At 47.5% G+C, this 18,626-nt stretch overlaps 1 protein-coding gene across 2 annotated transcripts in view; it reads left to right on the forward strand.

Moving 5' to 3' along the window:
- The window catches only part of LOC128881450 (telomerase-binding protein EST1A-like), a 112,209-nt gene that overhangs the window by 23,775 nt on the left and 69,808 nt on the right, over positions 1-18,626 (forward strand). The gene's annotated exons all lie outside the window — the stretch shown is intronic.

An 18,626-nucleotide genomic window follows, 5' to 3' on the forward strand; every position in this document is an offset into this window, starting at 1 on the left:
CGATGAAAGGTCTCCCCCGCGTGCGTTTCGAGCGGACGAGCGATAGGTCGCTGCGGTAGAAGGAGACGAAGAAAGTTGTTACGACAACGTTGTAACCGGCACTTTAGATCGAATCTCTTTCACGGCCACGGCCGTCTCGTTATTTAATGTTACTACGCGAATCGCGCTCCGTCCGGCTTTATTGTTTCACGTCGTTCTGTCGGCGCTGGCAGCGCGAACGGTCGCGATAAATCAGAATAACGACTACGCCTGCTGCCAAAAGCCATTCGAATTCAATCCAACGTATCGTTCCCGGGGATCTTCGCGTTTTCAGACGCGGAAATCCCTCCTTCCCGATACAAACTGCCCTCGTCGTCGAAGCTTCTTCATCGAATCCAGGGTACCATTCGCATACGAACATTTCCCGTTCCTGGACCGTTCGACGATCTTCATCTCGGTACTCTCGATGGAGATTTTATTGAAATTTCACGGTTCACTTACCATTTTCGGAGTACTGAATCTGATTTTTAGAGGTATGTTTGGTGGTCGGTCGAGAATGGTTTATATAGAAAAGTTAGGCGGACCGTGCACCTGCGAGAACTGGGCCACCACACCTTCTTGTACTTTGTACCTTTATATCATTTCTTTCTGCTACCATCAGGCATCAAACCTTTGCACGCAAGATTTTATATCTCGTCGCAAAAGAAAGATTTACCACGTGTATCTCGGTCTAAGTAAAACAGTGATTTATTCAGGTGGCTCCTTTCGGCCGGTATACTTCACCAAACCATAAAAAGTCGGACAGGTGCTTCCACGAACGTCCACAAACATTCCTCGCAAATGTTTGGGGGTTCTTCCGTCGAAAAGAGCATTCCTCTGCACGGTACAGCCAACTTGGCAAATATTTTCGGTCAGCGTACGTCAAAGTCGGGACGTAAAATGGAATTCGAAAGTAGCTGGTTGGTGGCGGCGTAAAAGAATGATGAAACGCAGAGATATTGGACGGACCAAAGCCACCCCTCGCACGGTTTTACGTTGTCCAGAATTTGTTCTGGGTATATTGAGTCGTAAACGTGGCATTACCGCAAGAATTTACGAACGTGGCGTTTTCGTCGTGTGTAAATTATACGTACAGCCGAAACGGCGGGCTGTTTTCACGCCCACGGCGTTCCTCCGAGTTTTTAAGCGATTGGAGATTTGACAAGCTTCCAGCCGTAAATAACTCCGCGGAACGAAGCGTAATGCAAACGAAACCCAGAACGGTTCTGCCTCGGGCGCGAGGAATTATTTATTAAAAAAGATTCGCGCTGCTTATAAATTATCGAAGAATATTTTTGGTCGTCGACTTTGATAGGAGGCTAAGACCCTCTTCCAGTTTCATTCGCGTTCCAGTCGAGATTTTCGACTCGAGGTCAAAAAATAATCGGCGACACGTTTCAGTGCGATAGAGCAGCGAAAGCGCATAAATTCCCGCCTCATCTGTTACTCGTTAGCCTGACATTATTCAAAATAAAATCGTCGTTAATGACCCCGCGGCACCGATCGAGCGCGATCAAACTGGACAGAAAACGGAAATTAGTTACACCATCTCGGAGGAGAGCGTATTACTTTCCCGCGCGATATTTTCAACCGACGTTTCTTTCAGCTTCCTGCAATTTTATCGTGATTTTCGCGGGATTATCGTACGTGCATCGAGCTAACTTTGCCTAATGCTGCCTTGAGTCATCCTCGAACGGCTCTCTTAAAGCGAAAAGAAGGTAAAAGACCGACAGGGCGTCCTGGGTTTTTTGCTGCTGCGTGCAGGTGCTAGCCCCATATAATTATCACTAATTTCTATACGAGAGCGAAACCCTGGTCAAGGACTCCACTCTTCCCAGGATGAAACCCACTCTGAGTCATCGTCGAGTCGTGGCTTCTCGCTGCTCTATTTTTCGAAGTGAAACTGTCTGCGCGGATCTTTTGCACCTGCTTCGAGGCCTTTTTTCCAATGGCCGTTTAACAGCGAGACGTCGGGAACGAAACGCTTTCCTCTAATGAAAATTCATCGTTCGTCGACCCTTCGTTCCCTGGGAAATTTCTGAACAGCTAGTCTCACTTGAACGGACTTTCCCCGCGTTCTCGAATAAATTGGATTATCCAGGAATAATGAATTCGAGTGGCTTCTTCTTCGAGAATCGTAAAACTTGGAATGAAACTTTTCTTTAACCCTATGCACTCGAGGTCTCTCTCTCTGATATCTACCAGCAACTCGAGATGTTTTCTTGGCATTCTATTGCCACGAATGCTAAGCTTAATCAGGTCACCTTTACCCCGCCGACAATCATTTTATCGACGCTTCGAGTTCCAAAGAAATTAATTATTATTGCTGGCAGATTTACTGCATCAAACCTAGCGGTGAATCACCTCTCGAGCGAAAAGGATTAATACAAAGGGTCGTTTTCGTACCGACACCTGTGAATTTGCTCCGGTTAATCGAATTCGAAGTAACTCGTAAAGGGTCGAAACCCACGAGAAAGCGGTGCAGATCGACTGTAACTAATTTATGCCGTGTCATTAATATTTTTCTCAACGTGCGCACCGCGTCGGTGCGGTACGGTTAGGTTCTAATCAACTATGCGATCTCACTCCCGCTAACGAACCAGTTTACCCCGCCTTCGGTGGCTGCACGCGGTACGCTTTAATTATCCAGCGTCGGATGATCGAGCATTTGGAATACTTCCTGATCGTTCGACCGATAGGGACGATCGAGAGTCGTCGGTACCACCCGACAACGCAACGTAACAACACTTGCCGCATGCGAATAACCTTATCCGTGACACGGCGATGATCAGCTATCAGCCGGCCAGTAATTGAAATCGTAAACACTGTCGGTAATGACCCATTGAGTTTATGCATTCATGTCGACACCGTCTGCGGTTGATGCCGGTGGAACGTCAGCCTTCATCGTGCGGTCTCCTCCATCGATTTTCAATCGCACCTCTTCGTCCGTTTGCGTACCCATGCGGGTACCAACGGCGGTGCTCGGAATGCTTCTTTCAGAAAATTGTGTTTCATTATTGCACGGTTCAGGTAAATTACAGGTTGCTTGAAACAGTGGCGATTTCTTTGGCATTCTAGAATTTCATTTCGCACTCGAAGCTTCTTGTTAGGTTTTAAACGTTTTTCTGAAATATTCCTGCGTATAATCGATATTTTCGGAGATATTCGACTGTAACGTTTTATAATTTCCACCTTGTATGCACTCCTGTGCGATACAAATAACAGTGGTTTCGTTGAAGCACCGTGCACATAGAAAGCATTAAATTCAAATGACGTTCCATAAAATATTTTAATATCATAGACATCGCTGGAGTGTTTCCTCGAGTATAAGGAAGTTAGGTATTTATAGCTCGTAGACAAACGTTGCTCAGGTGGGTTGATGAACACGGAACGAGAATGAGGGTTTCAAAGCTTGAAAATCAAGCCTAAATTGGATAAACAGATGTAAAATATAATAACGAAGTAACGAAGCGCGATGCGCGGTGCGTTTGTGATGAAATAAGAGGAACGTAAGTAGAAAAGCGCGTTATTCGTGGCGGTAACTTTAATCTCTCTTACTCTCCCTCTCTCTCTCTCTCTCCACTCGACGAATCCCCTTTCCCCTGGCGTGTAATTCATTTCACGTTAACGTTCCCCGGCTAAAAATGAAATGTCTCCTTTCTTCCCTGGAAACGTCGAGTCATCCTCGAGACTATCCATCAGATCCACTTTGTCGACGATCGAATTGAAAGCACTCGAGAGTCGCTGGCGGGTAGTAGCCGAAGATATTGCACACGGAGTAAGATAATCCACGTCCAGGCGGCTACTTCACGATGAAGAGATTCCTCCGCGGAAAGGGTAAACGACCTTCCGCGGCACTTCGCCACGAATACACGTCTCGAACCACCGGGTTCGGTTGTTACCAATCAACTCAGGATCTATGAAACCAGCCGTAGATTGCAGGATAGCTGCCCCCGGGATCTGTACTTTTCGATGTTTCATTCGTCTTTTGATTCCATTTGGAACACGCCTCGGGCTCTACTTTGTACGATACGTCTCCCTCCCTTCGTAATCTGCGGATGTACTTTATGGCGGTTTATTAACACTCTCATTCCCTAGCCTCGCGAAAACTATCGAAACTGAACGCGTGGCTTCGACCTCCAAGTTCAGCCTTTGAGGTATCCTGAGAAATGATCGAGGGTAACGCATAACGAAAGAAGATAAGTTAGGGAGAAGCGAGTAGTCTCGCTCGCGCAGAAATTGACGCGCACAGGCGGCTAATTTTGAAATGGAAAAGCGATTGCCGCGGCGCGGCGCCGTGAAACCCTTGCAATTATAACGCGCCACTTGTTTCGGTATAAATAGCGGCCCTGCTAATGTCCCATTCGGGTTGTTACATTCACGGCTCGCCTCGAGTCCAGTTTTCCTCGGCCGATCTCGCCGATAACAGTGGAAAATCGAAGCTATTCGCACATGTATCATCGCATTGTACAAGTTATTCAACCGGGTCCCTATAAATAGCACGCATGTCTCTCCCCGTTTCTCTCGCTTCGCGTCGTCCCGTTGGACCTCTTCTCTCTTTGCCTTCTGGTCGCAGCCACCTTGCAACCGGCCCTCACAATACCACCGGTAATCGGATCTCCAAAGGAGATAACTGACCGGTTAAAAAGAAAAGATAATCGTACAAAAGAAAAGGGAAAAGAAAAACGCCCCTCGCCGGACCAAAAACTGATGGCTGAAATTTAATCGGGGGTGGTCCGTTCTTGTTTCGAGAGGGGTCCTCGGCTACTTTTAATTTCGGTAGGAAAAAGGAAGAAAATTGCTCTTCGAACCTCTCCAAGCCTAGTGTCAAGTAACGGACAAAGTAGCATTCGTATCACGTTGCACGCCACGTCGCTCATATAATATGCTTTTCACTAAGGAACTTGAAAATTTTGATCAGAATACAAAAATAATAAATGTTAGATTCTATAGTTTCCAAATGTCTCGACACAAAATTTTAGCCCCCCTAGGCATCTCCTTGTGAATCAGTGTGAAATTTGTATTCAGAGAGGAATGTTGTCCGTCTCTGTTCCAAACGAGGCATCCGGAAGGGTTCCGTCGAATGGATAGATCGAACGAGGAACCACGTCGAAGTTCATCTAATTACACCTAACTGTACCGGATCTCGGACAAGTATTATTTGCGATAATACGATAGACACAGCCGGTTAATTCCCTCATCATTTTGTAGGTAATTCCCTCAGCCCGTCTCGTTATCTTCATCATAGGCTTATCCTTGTTCAGCGAGCGTGTATCCTCGCGGGCTTTCCGCGCCGTACCTTTATTCCCGCGTATCCGATGGATTGGCGGGTCCCTTCCGATTGACTGATAGAAATAAAGGAAGATGCGTCGTAGATACGGAGATGCGGACAGTCGTTTGTAGGAAGGTGGATTCAGTTATTCAATTATTGCCTGAGTACCGAGCACCGTACGCCAACAGTGGAGATAACATTTCGTCGGATCTGTACGTTTCAGCTGGAAGAGGAAGCCGAAGAGTGTTTAGAGGATAATTGAAGGAAACGGCCAACTTGATCGCACGCCCTCGAGGGGCCATACATCTTCGTTCTTTGAATTAACCATCAGCTTTTCAAGTCGTATTTCCTTTTAAAACCTACACACTATTTCGATGTTGATCCCACCGTTTGTATTGTTGAACGAGCGCTGTGGGATTCCTTTCGTTGGGTTTAGAATAAGTTTTCGGAATTGCTTTAATTGACGTTCCCTCCGTCTAATTATTGTTCAGTTTTTTTTTTTATGAAACTTTGGACTCGAATAATGCGTTGAATAGTATTAGACATAGTCTTCAGTGTTACCTGAACAGGTAACCATCTCATCCACAACTTTGAGGACAAGTTTTCTCCCCTTGAAGCTCGTCTAAAACTGTTTCGGAATGAATACTTCGAAACTTGAAATTGCATCCCATTTCTTAACGCTAAATTCGAACGTGCGTGTTTGAATGTTGCTTAGACGATTACAAAGCCGCGACGAGCCTCGAGTATCCGGTAGAAGAAAAGCATCGATGTCGGTTGAGGGAGCCAACGTTGGGGTCCCGGAGGAGGTACGCGCACGCAAGGGCGTCGGGGTCCATTAATAACCGCGACAGCAGCCCTCGTGACTTTCTCGGGCACTGAAATTCGCAAATTACGCGGTTCGAATCACTTACTCGCCGCGAAGGGTGCATATTAAGCGGCGACGATCTCCCCTGGCGGAAAGTGCAGCCGTGGAGTAAATGGACGCGTGTGAGGTACGAATGCACCGCGGGGCAGCGAAGAATCGTACAGCGCCGAGGCTAATGTCCCTAATGTCTATAATCTCGGATCATCTGCATCCAACCTGTGCCCCCTCCGCGCTCTTTTCCACGTACTCAGACTTTGACGTCGGCCCGAGCCGTTGTTTGACGCAACGCTCAACGCTAAATACAGGTACTCGCTCCCTTTCGCCTCGCAACTAGTGTAAGTGCACCGCATCGCGGTCTTTGGAAGTGAGCTGGTGAAAACCCCTCGCAGTTTCGTGGCTAACCGCACGCACCGCTCTTATTAAATTGCCCCCATTGTTTTTACCTTTGTTCTTTCACGGTCGCTCCCGTTTTTATCGGAGATAAAACCGTGCTACCCGGGGGAATTGGCTCTCGACGTTCCTCAGCTCGCGGTTTCACCGTTGGAGGGCTCCGGCGGGTCTCGACTGACCCCTCGGGTATTTTATAGTAGGTACATAGTTGCTCTGGTGAAGACAAAGTCATGGAGTTTTTACAGAGGGAGAGATGATGTTCTATAGGGTCTCTATGATCTGTTGGCGAGTCCATACGAAAATGTCAGTTTGAAGAGATGTATCTTTATCTAAGGTAATGTTTGCTAAATATAGAAACTCGACGCACTTCCGCATATCAATTTTATATATTTTCTCTTATACATTTTCTCTCAAAGGCCACCTATAGTATCCACTACCTGATCGCTTACAAGTTCCAACGCACCCACTTAAAAATCCACGTCGATGTGTCACGAAGCTGCGATTCGAGGATTCCCGTGGAATTTCGCGTGATTTTCGGTGGAATAACCGTCGCGGCGCCACGCGGTGCATCGTTTTCCGTCCGAGTCGAAGGGTGCTTTATATGCCGAGCGAAAACGTCGGTGCGTAAGTTGAAAGACGACCGAACCCTGGGCGCCCGTGCTGGAAATTTCGTCGAATTTATCCCTCTCACGTATCGTCTCGAAAAAGTCGGAAATCGTGGTACTTGCCGTGAACATTTTGCTTGAAAGTTCGTACGATAACACGGTGGATAGCTTCCGCGATGCAAAATGCATCTCCCGGGTCGGTGGCTCGGATAAACGGACGACGCGGATTGGACGCGGGCCCTGCGTGCAATTTTCGACAAAAACTGTCCCCTACATGCTGCTCGCGTACGCGAATCCGAAGTTATACAGGGTGGGCCGAGTCGTAACTCCGTTATCAGTGCGTTTAGAGAAAAACGTCGAACGGAAAGGATGAATGATTCAAACATGTCTGCAGGACCGTGTTCCTTTTGTAAGTGCAATGCTGCATGTGCATTCGACAGTTACGTTATATTTCTTTTAATGGAAATGCATATTTTTTGAATGGATCGAATTCTTTCGTTGTATTAGTATTTTTAAAGTATTAGTATTTTTATTGACCTAGGCACGGGCTTATTTGAAACGTTTGTCGAGATTCTTCTAAAAAATTGTTAACTATTTTGATGGTGTTTACAAAGACAAATAATGCTCTTTTAAAACCAGATAACCTGTTTATAATTACAAGCCTATTAGAAAACAGATAGGACATAAAACAAAGTGACTGTACGCTACCTTACAAAAAACGCTCCAAAGTGGTCCTAGTCTCCCCTACTCTTCGAACCAATCATCGTTTCTCTAGTGGACTGATTACAGGGTTGCGACTTGTCACACTTACTTGGCCCACCCTGTATCAGCGATCAGGATTCGCAGTGGCGAGCCCGCGGAGTGGTGGAATCGGTTCCCAGAAACTCCGCGTAGCCGGGGCCCCCTCGTTGGCGTAAATTATCGAAAAGTACAGACCTCGAAAATCCGCAGTTCGTGCGCGCGTACTCGACTGGAAATTGCCTCTCTAAAACACGAGAATTATTGCCCGTGGGTCTCGCCTCGTCCCCGTCTCGGGCGTATCCCCTGCCACGGTTTTTCTTTCCTTTTCTGCAGAGCCTCTTTTCGCGTGTGCTCCCACACGGTATCCTCGGCTTACTGACAGCGGCTGTAATTTCGTTTCCGCGACACTGCGCTAAACAAACGAAAACGAATGCGCTTTCAATCCTGTCCGGACACCGTCGAGATCTTAACCGAGTTATCTGTCGACGGTGGAGGAAAAAATGGCGTGGAAGTCAGGGGTGGTAGGAATATTATTAATCGCGATGGGAAATACTGGCACAGTTTTATTGGGTTTTTTAAAGCGCACGTTTTCTACGACTTTAGTTTCGTTTTAGGAAAGATAGAGGAATACAGATGGGAATACAGAATGCATTAATTTGTAGTTAATACAAAACGTTAAGTCGCAGTTAAGTGCTTCTACTATCATTCTTCTTTTATTAATTCTTCATGCACTTCTCCCGAACGTCCGATTGTTAATTCATTTAGTATTTTTTCGGACGACGATAGCCAACTTCCGTTGAGAACGTCTCGCTTTTACGAAGAACGAACATCGTTTCGAGGCATAAAACTCGATGTTCGAGGCTTCCGTCTGCGTTTCTCGGCATTATTTTCCAGTTTCTCTCCTCTTCCTCTTCGTCCGAAGTGTTCGCGCTGCGCGCTGTCCATCCATACGCGTGACCCGTTCGCATGATTGCGGTACAGTGACCTTTGAACTTTGCATCCGCCCAGACACGGCTACATCCGAATATTATCGCGTCATTAGGACGGATGCGAATCCTGCTGGATCACCACAGATTAAATTAATCCAGTCTGTCTCTCGGTCCGGCGCGGCGTCCATTATTTGCCTTTGGATCTGACGTTCGCACGTGACAAATACGCGGTACGAAATTGTTGCGCCAGCCGTTATCACTTTTGCCATAATGAAAATTTAGACGCGGACGTTTGCTAGCCGGAGGTCGAGTGTCTTAACGTTGATCTAAATCAAATAATTAGAATGCGCTGAAAAATCCAAAAGAATATTATCTAAATCACACTCGGAGTCAAGAACAACTCCATAATTTTTCAACGAATAAAAGTACGACCTCTCGACCTCTTAAAGAAATCGCCACGGTTTTTTTTTGCCGTTCCTCGAATAAAAGTGTGGCCATCCCTGTCCGAGGACACACGTATCCGAAGATGCATCGTCGTGACTCGAGGGTCCCCGAAAGATGTTATCGAAGCTTCGGTCGGGTCACGAGCAGGTTTCCGCGCGTAACGAGAGGGAATTTCGTCGGATCTGCGACACTTTGCACGATGAGACGCGCCACGGGTCATTAACACCTCGGTCAGGGCTTAAATGAATCTTAATTTGCGGCTGAACTTGCGAAAAACAGGACGGTTCGCGCGGAGAAGAATAGGCTGGCGAGATTGGCCAACGGATAACGCTCGAAGCGAGTAAATTGCGCGTGAGGTGGATTACGTAAGGGGAACCGAGGACGAGAGACGGAGATCGCGTTTCGATATGTCGCGACATTTACTGGCGGAGGTCTGTATCCTCGTTAAATTAACGCTTCTGACTATTCGTTACTTGCTAATGTGTCTGGGGGGTTGTTCAGCCACGACTAGTAACGCTGAATGTCACTGGCATTTCGTTAACTCTTTCGGACCTGGCGTCCACAATTGAGGACACAAAATTTGAAAATTTAAAAATTAAAAATTATAGTACGTAGGAGTGCGATAGTGAAGCGGGGTGCAAGAGTTTGCGTGGGGTTGGCGTTGGTCAGGGTTTTATGGCCTAGCTTGTGATGGTTCGGTGACGAACCGTTTCTCGGGACGCATCAGTTATAGTAAAACTCGCTCGCTCGCCATAGCGAAATGTCCAATTTCAAGTAGATGAAATATCCTTCTATAAAGAGTCAGATTGTCAATAACGAAGGCCTAGAGATACGATAGAGAGATAGAATAGAATTGTTTTCACCGCGTACGGTCTTCAGGTATTTCTCAATTCGTTTTCTTGCATCGATCTGACACGAAGGTATCTCGTCGAACACTGTTTATCGAAGCCAGAGTATCTACTCCCCGTAATGGCGTTCCGTCGGACGAATCAGAGTTCGACTTATCGTCGGAAAAGTAGCAAACAAAGGGTCCTGCGCGATGAGCTGCGAAGCCATTGATGCTGTCACGTCGTTCGCGGAATTTTTGCTCCCGGGTGCCACCGATTCCGAGAAGACGCCAACCTTGGCAAGGCCGCTAAAAACTGACTCCTGTTTCTTTCGCGAATTCTTTCCACGGACGGGACCGGGGGAGATGACGCCAGGACGATCCGCGCGAAGGATGACGGGAAGACGATCCTCACCAGTTTTTGCGATACCGTTTCCACGTTGGTAATACGTAGTTGGCAAAGGGACAATTAGGAAAACATTTAATGCCCCGCGCGTCGGAAGAAGCGTCAGGGAAACGTCAGCCGCTCGCCTATGCAAAAGTACGCGTTTCCGATTAAGTCGCTCCAGAGTGGTCGTTAAATTAATCACTCCTGAGATTACCATGCCAACTTACTTCTTCGATACCGTACTCCCTTGATAGTCCGTAATAAAATAAATATCCTAACATTGCTTTTCGTATATCGCGAAAAAGCAACTCAAAGAAACAAGTATCATGATACGGCCGGCGTATCAAAGTCTGCCGTAGTCGAAGGGTTAATATTGTTTCGTATCGGTTCAACTCGACCTCTTTTATCATCTCGTACGTTTCATATAGGATCAAAGTATACGTACACCGTAAAGGAGCACGACAGTGTCTAGGCAACCGAAGTAAATATAAACAAAGCTTGTTTTGCCGTGTTTGTGATTGTTGTTAAGGATGAAAAATGTCCAGCGCCGTCACGGTGTGGTAGCCAGCCTCCGCTCGGGATCACATAATCTCTGTGTGGTGTACGCGGCGCCGTGTCTAATGTAGCGACATTCGTCATTTTCCCACCTGGCGTTCCTCTGGGGCTTCTTCCCACAAGCGGCCGCAGGACACACCAGACGGAGGTTGCGCACCTCTGCTCGCCCGTGTTCTCGTACCGCATGTCGCTGGAGATAGATGAGGGACTCTATCTTCGGCACGGAACCAGTTACGGCTTGACGAGCTGTGTGTTTCGCGTAATGCCTCACGATCTTATCGTCCTATTAATAATAAACCGCGAACGACGTTACACGTTGCCCTCGCGAGAGGGAAATGCCTCCAGCCAGCGGTGGACGTCGCTTATTCCTCGGCTCAGCTGTGAGCTTCGTAGCACGCGCCTAAAATTATATCCTAGATCCGAAGCTGCCCCCCCCCCCCCCCCTCCCTCGGTTCGTCAATCTATTCCTTACCTGGACCATTTCGAGGAGCGTGTTACCGATTAATTTTGTTGGGATGCTAGGAGATTTGATTCGACGACGTTGCGCTCTCGAATCCTGTGAAACGATGGACCTGTATTTCTTATTCAAACGGGAAAATTTTGTTTTCGCTGGCAAAAAACATTTTCTCATGTTTCTTATTCATACATAATAATTTCCCATTCGGCCTAACGAGTGCTGACCGACACACGCGAGACAACACGATTGGCAAGTTCTCCCAGGACTGATCTTTTTTGACCAAGTCCCGTTGAACGGTGCGATCAGCCGGAAAAGATTCGCGTCCCTTTTTTCTTCACCGGTTTTACGAGTCGCGCGTTGGCAAACGTCCTAAACGAGGAGACTCGAGGGCAGACCGAACGCCCCGCGGGTTTTTACGCGTCGTCTGACGGGAATTAACGCATGGCTACGTAAACGAGACGTAACGTTCGCTGACGGGACGAGATTGGTCTAATCACAGCGGCTCGCAGGGGAATGCCAAGCAGTATCCAAAGCGATTCCGCGATAATAAAAGCTATCATCAACGGTTATTAACGCGAGCTGCGAAATGCTCGTTTCGCGCTCGCGAACGACAGCGATTCCTTTCTTTCGTTTCTTTTTTCGCCCCGTCCTGTCAGAATTCCTACGGAGTTCGAGGGAGGACGGACTGACAATTATGCACCGTTCGATGCTTATGGTTCCTCCCAGGCCGAAGGGTCGAGGATTTAATTGTTCCTCGGACAAAAAGCGATCCCCTTCGGCTCGTTACAAATCAACGAGCCGAAGTTTCGGGGCTGCAAATATTGCTCCTGAGCACACAGAGCCTCGGGGCCCTCGCGTATTTGAAGAATAATTCGAAGAGTCGAGGCCGCGTTCAGCTGCATCGAGATTATTGACTTTCGAGTACACTCGAGAGCAAATAATCGCGCGCTCCGAGGAGCGGAGAGAGATTTGTTGATACAAACGCACGTATATGCGCCACGGGGAGTAGTAGTGTATTTAAATTGAGCACTTTCCGTCGAACCCGAGCCGCTCGAGGGTGCTCCTATCGGATAAATTATTTGGCTCATCGAATTGCTATTCCGTTTCGAAGGAAAGCTTGGACATCCTCGAGGAAGTTTATCTTTAGGAATTTTTAAAGAAGAAGCGTAAAGTTTTGCGTATTAATATCATTGGTAGTTCGAATAGGAATACAGGTAACACCCGTCCATCACGAAGGATGAGTCCTGATTAAAGAGAGATCATTTTAAACTTCGAAAAAACACTTTATTAATCAAATAAATATTATTAATACTAAAAAGAATGTTATGTGCATATAACATGCTTCTTACTTTGAAACGGCCGATATTAAATCATAAAATACGAAGAAGAACGACAAGTTAATTTCCATAACAACAGCCTCAAAAAAATGCTTCAGACAGCGCCGCAGGGCCACTGCAACAGTATTTTGATACGCTCAATTAGAACTGACACGGCAATACTAATAAACGCGCGTCGAATGAAACATAGTCCGATGTAACATTTTGCTAGGCTGCGTTTACACGCGTGCAAGGAAATCGTGCATAAAGTTGCAACAAATTATAGGAGATGAATAGGTTTAATTGGCCTTTTCCGATTGTTGCGTTCGGCGTATTTACATAACGTGTATCCCCGAAGGAGTCCTCGTCTCGCTCGGCTCGAGACGAGTTCGCGTCCACGGGGAATGGTACACTTTAGCCCTAATATCTTTAAGGGCAATTACGAGTTTTTCCCGTTTTTACCTGGTAATTTCATGTACGCTCGAATGATAGGTTACCCGTGACTATCGAGTATACCCCCCGCCGCGGGGCCCCCCCCGCCGCGGTACGGAGTCATTAAATGATAAACGGTTGGCTCCCGCTGCGCCTCCAGCGGACGAAACGAGTCTACGATTGAGCCGATGATCGATGCACCGGCCTGGTGCAAAAGTCAATACCAAACCGTGCTACTTTTCTTCCGCTTTGCACATGCCTCGCGAGCGGCCAGCTTACTCCGGTTGCACGCGAGGGAAGCGTTAATAGTCGCGAATCGATACTCGATCTTCTCCCCAAGTACCACTAAATACCTGAGGATAGTTATCCCGCGGGCCTTTAGCTCTGGCTTTCGCGGTAGTCTTGAATTAAGCGCAGTTTGTACACCAGTTTATCGCGCCACGCTAATTCAACGTTGTCACACAAATGAAGGCTTATATAGAGCTGCTCACCTATAGAGCGCCTATAGCACCGTCCGGGGGCTGGCGAACGTTAAGGGACATGCTCGCGTGGACCATTACCCGCACATAAATTGATTCCACGGTCTATGATCCTCGCTCCGTACACTTCCTCCTTTGTACCCTGATTATTGACCACTTATCGCGGCTATTAATTATTCAGCATAACTCAAACGACTGCTGCCGACGCTCTCATCAATATTAAACGAGTCCACGCGCAGTTTTGCTCCCCTTTACGCTCCGTTGCTTCGAATCGTAATCAACTGACGGACAATAAGCCGGGGTTTAGGGATCGTTGGAACGTGGCGAGAGGTGCGTAGGTTTCTCGATCGTTAGGTGTTAGAATCATAAGGCTACGAATAGATTCGGGGTCAGAGTAAAATTTTAACCGTGCCACTAAGAAAGCAACCATTAGGGGATGGTTCGAAAACCTTCGAAAATTTGGAGACATTCCGTATACAATCGAGGGGTGTGCATGAAAAAAAAAAAAACGTTTTAAAATTCAGATGTTAATCTGCTTTGCTTCCGTCGAATCGACGTCATCAGTTTTTCTAATGAGCGGAGCTGTCTCCTTGGTACACCACGAAAAGAAGGAATCTTTTAAATCCGTGATTATGTTCCAACCTGAAAACCATAGACAAATGGAGCTGCCTTCCTATTGCAGCACACCCCTCAATTCCTAACAAGAAAGCATTCTTCTTTACGAGGAGGAGCCATTTAACAAACCACGGGCATTTACCGCTTCGTTATTTCTCGTCTTATTGCTTCGCGCCAGCCGATAACGCGGCATTTTCTTTTTTTGCGGGACACATTCCAAGCCTGTGCGTGTATGCTCGAAGACGCATGTAGCCGCTTACGACTTTCCCGCGAGATTCATCTCGCCGGGCGTATCACGAGGACAGGGTGGACAAGGGGGACGATGCGTCGCGGATTAATACGATAGCAGAGCGAGCGGGCAGGGAGAAATTGCATGTTATAGGTAATTGGCAATTTCTGTAACGCGATCCCGCTACCATCTGTCCGCGAGAGGTTCAGCAGCGGGGCGTTCGGGACGACGCGTCGCCGTCGGGGCGGCGCGACGGTTTCCAGGCATCCACGGCTCGCCCCTGGTGGTGGATACGCGGCCACCTTCGGGCCATCCATCCACGTAAGGACGCGAAGGACGTGGAAAAAGTGTCGGCCGGATCGGTATTCCCTCGACACACGTAATAATGCTAACACGTCCTGACGTGCAAGTAAATTTATGTAGGCATGCAGAGTGGCCGGCTGTAAGCTCGTGTACCTACAAGCCCACGGATATAACCGAGAGTGTTTCTTGGCCGTCGGGTGAAAGGCATGTATGAATGTTTTTAGCCGGTGCTGGAGAGGCGTGTCTGCGAAATCAATGTTACGCCCGAAAGGTTCTCGCGAAAACGCGTTCAAGGCGGAAAACCTCGCGCGGGAAGGTAGTTCTCGTAGAGGATGAGTCCTCGACTCCTCGGACTCTACCCAGCAACCTACAATTAAAAACAAATCAGGAAAATAATCCTCCCGGGAATTGCACGCAAAGAAACATTAGAAAACAACCCTCCAACCTCGCCTGTCTCGTATTAGCGCGAGATTGAACGTGTTCGTGTTCCGCGTACCTCTTTACATAATCGCGCGGCAAAGACGCGAGATGATTCGCGGCAACCGAGGCGCGCCTGGCGAAAAGAACGGTGGAAGGGCGTTAATTATCGCGACAAAAAATCGCGGAGTAACATGTTACGAATGTTATTAGCTGGACGATGGGGCAATATCGAACGCGCTGGTTGCGATGAGTTCCTGCGGAGCCAAAGGAAACGCGGCGATGTTGGCGGACATATGCGCGTGAGAGGGTGTCGGGAGAATCTCGCCGAGAGGGCTATTATTAAAATTGATGTTGCAATGGTAATATAGCGGAATTGCCGGGTATTAAATTAAATTATTTTAATGCCGCGACCGGCCAAGGTGGCGTGGCATGGTCGATCACTCGGAGGCGCGGCTTGGTAATACCCCAACGCGAGATTGGACGCGTCGGGCCAGGACGAAAGTGCAACAATTTTGTGCGTTTTGATACGGAATGACCCTGGCGACCCGCCATTATGTAAAAACCTTGGCGGAGGAAACAAAAACATCTCGGCCAGTATCGAGGTCGAGTGCAACGGAAGTCGAAGTTAAATGAAAAGTACAAGTGTACATTGCGAAGGCGTGGAGGTTATGTTGGGCTGTCTAGAAAGTTCGTGTCAATTTTTGCCATTTTTGTTTAACGTTTTTTGCGACAAAAAGATACTTAGAGACATAGACTTCCATATGTTGAAACAATTTAAAAAAAAAAAATGTTTTTTGAAACCTCCAAGGTGATACTTACCTTTAATGTCTTTACCTAAAAAGTCGAGTAAGTAAAATAATAAACGTTCCAATAACAATCATACCGTTTCCTCCGACTTCGTTTCATCTGCCATTCAAACGCCAGCTAATGGAGCTCGCAGCGAACTGTTGGGACAAGCCCAGCGCACGTCGATTGTGCCATTCGCTGGTCCACATAAAACTCTAAAAAAAGAAAAATGTCGGGGGATAAAGAGGGAGAAGGAATCGTCTAGGTAGGCCCCGGTGACGTTCATCGGTTCGATTGTCGAGCGTGCCGCGCGGGTATCGGCGCATTAAACGATACCACCACGGAAAAGCGGAGTTATTTTCTGCCTCGAGGTTCCCCCATGTCAGCCGGCGTGGATTTTTTCTTCCTAGAAACAGCGGAGGAGCGCCTTAGCCGGAAATGGAGCAAAAGCCGTTCATTAAGGTTGCTCGGAGAGTTTCCTGGGATTGCGATATCGACGGGACGAGCAGGAACGTTAAATTACGCGATGCTCGAGACGGTGAGCAAGAGCGGAGAACCAGATACCGAACGCGCATTTATATCGGTGCATTAAGCCTGTGCATCGCGATGCGCCGGCGTGTCCTCCCTATGGTACGCCAATTGCACGACGATTACGCGAGTACCAACAGCCGTACATAAATCGAGGGAATTGCGAAAAATCGCGGCTAGCCTTAGAAGGCTGGAAAGAATGGTGACCATGCGCCTGCGCTCGCGCCAGGGCGTTTATTTATCGGGAGAAGTCGTGCTCGACCGAATAAATTGTTGCCGCGCCGGCAGACGTCCCCAGCCTCGCTCCTTTAATGCTAAATATTAAACGTGGTTCGCGACAACGTCATTAACGGGAACATTGGCCGCCATCAATTTCCCTCGATGCCGCCAAAAATTTTTCTCACGATGATTCTTGGTACGTTACAGCGACGATCGGAGTTCCTGGAATACTGAGAACGCCCAAACAAGCATACCAGTTTATTACCGTGGTTTATTCGAAGGAAGGCTCGATATCGTATTTTTTGGAATCAAGCTTCGACAGGTGTAGTCGTCAAACACGGAGTAATATTGGACCGCAAAGACTGTTACTCAAAATAATATGCGAAACATACTCTGAAATAGCCGATGGTAATTAAATGTTACGTATGACGAGTATACTCGTCAATCACAGCTGACTGGTTAAACATGACCGAGAGTATAGTGTCCACGAATGTGTATACCCGCGAAAATATCGACAGGCATGATTCGATTTGAAAAAGGGCAGCTGCTAAACCTAGTACATTAGAATGGCCATAAGAATGAATAGGGCTGGAAAACGAGTAGGTTATTCCTCCATAACGCATGAGAAACTTTTTTCGACCTGAATGCGTGTTTATTTTATTCCCATGCGAGGAGCCAGGAGTTAATGGTTGATATCAATAAGCGAGACGCCCGTACCGATCATCACGCGATAGCGGGTTCTCCAATGCGCCGACGCGTTAGTTAATCTTAATTGCGCCTATCATCGTCGATGCCAACCCATCGCCTATGTATCGCCCCGCGGTACATCGATGGTATCGTCCTCTCTAATTATTCGCAAACTTTCCGAAGTCTCTATTAAACCACGGAGAAGTTAATTAGCCCGTGCGATTTTTCCGATCCGGTCGCGTCGTCTTTTCACTCGGCGCCCGGTTCCGCTGCGCGTTCTTTTCCCAAGCTTTATCGTAACGCCGCTCTTACGGTCTCATTATCGTCGAACATTTAGTCGCAGCGTGTAACCCCTTCGCCGAGTTTATTCAGCGTCGTACACGTTCCCCGTTTTCTTGGAGCTTCGGGGTAATCGCAGACCCCCCCCCCCCCATCCCGATGTATGTCACGCGTAGTAATTACTTCTAATTAGTAACGTATACAACGGTTTAACAAGACGCTGGCTTGTACCGCGCGTGCACGATGCCCATCCCCCTTCCGTAGATAGCAGTTTTTAATAGGCGGAGAGTAATTGCTCGGGGTGGTTGTGCGTAATCCTAAATCGCGCGTTAATTCTATCCGTTTCTGATTCGATCGCGTCTTTTGGGCTCGTAATTCGAAAATGACATCCGAAAACTCTGAGGAAATCCTTGACGAAATAATACTTTAATTCTACCGAAGCCGATGTTGTTCTTCGTCGCTAACTCGATTTTTCTTTTTGTTTCAGGTGAGTCACGAGAACTTCGTGTATGCGAATCTACGCTTAATTCGAACGGAAATTCTCAACGCAGGTATTTATAGTGATTACTAATCGCCAAAGGTATCTTTTCTTTTATTATTTTGTCCAATCTCTATATTATCTGCAGATCGAGAGGATTAACTTTCCCCTAGATTCATCGTAACTTCACGAGACACCCATTACAAAGGCTTCCTACCACATACGCGTTCTTACATACCGCCTCACGGTTCCTCCCGGCTCATCTCCGTCTCGCGATGTTTGCCCCGGCTCTTTGCACTCTCTCTCTTCCAGGCGAAACGGATCGCCCTTGAAGAGGGATCTTTTCACAGCCGGCCGCGGCCCTC

This window comes from Hylaeus volcanicus, chromosome 8 (genome assembly GCF_026283585.1).
Source record: "Hylaeus volcanicus isolate JK05 chromosome 8, UHH_iyHylVolc1.0_haploid, whole genome shotgun sequence".
Taxonomy (NCBI): Eukaryota; Metazoa; Arthropoda; class Insecta; order Hymenoptera; family Colletidae; genus Hylaeus; species Hylaeus volcanicus.